Genomic DNA, 606 nt, shown 5'->3' with positions numbered 1-606 from the left:
AAGGGATCGTCCAGACTGGAAACTACGTCTCTTTTTCTCCGATTTCTTCAGCAAATTACGGGAGCTCTCCGCCTGCGAGACTCGGGGTAGGCCAAACTGCAGTACACGTATGCACTGCAGGCGAGATGTTGCCTACCTAGTAGGCGCTATGAGAGCTTTGCATCGGCCAAACTTGGCAGTTTCACGCTGCGAATATCAGACACGTGGATCCCAAGTTTCTGTCCCGAGCAGACTCCGAACGTTTTGTTTGTTGCAGATCGTGTGACGACGCTTGATCCGCACTTGGACGTACACCGACGCCGCCGGCGTTCGACGGACGCGGAAGTTGAAACAGAAAATGAGCGCCAGGTTGAGCGTGATGTCCAACTCCAGGTGAGTGTTCCACATTGTTCCATTCTTTACCCTGTATTTGTTAGATGGTTATTTTGACGTCCTTGGCATCCCCTCGCAGGTGACGTGCGACGCGGTTCGCGCGCTGGGCCGTGCGGCCGAGCTGGCGCTGGTGCGGGGTGACGCGGAGCACATGTTGGACGTGGAGGTGGAGGAGTGCGTCGAGGACCTGTCACGGTTAAACCTCGCTCCAGAGCTGACGCGGGACTTATGGAG

At 56.3% G+C, this 606-nt stretch overlaps 1 protein-coding gene across 1 annotated transcript in view; it reads left to right on the top strand.

Moving 5' to 3' along the window:
• Positions 1–606, top strand: part of LOC113209847 (sin3 histone deacetylase corepressor complex component SDS3) — a gene marked incomplete in the record, with an annotated part of 10,041 nt that overhangs the window by 8,390 nt on the left and 1,045 nt on the right.

This window comes from Frankliniella occidentalis, unplaced genomic scaffold (assembly GCF_000697945.3).
Source record: "Frankliniella occidentalis isolate FOCC.00 unplaced genomic scaffold, Focc_3.1 Scaffold17, whole genome shotgun sequence".
In the NCBI taxonomy this organism is placed as follows: Eukaryota; Metazoa; Arthropoda; class Insecta; order Thysanoptera; family Thripidae; genus Frankliniella; species Frankliniella occidentalis.
Note: the sequence above shows the minus strand (reverse complement) of the source record. Positions and strands in the feature narration are given on the sequence as shown.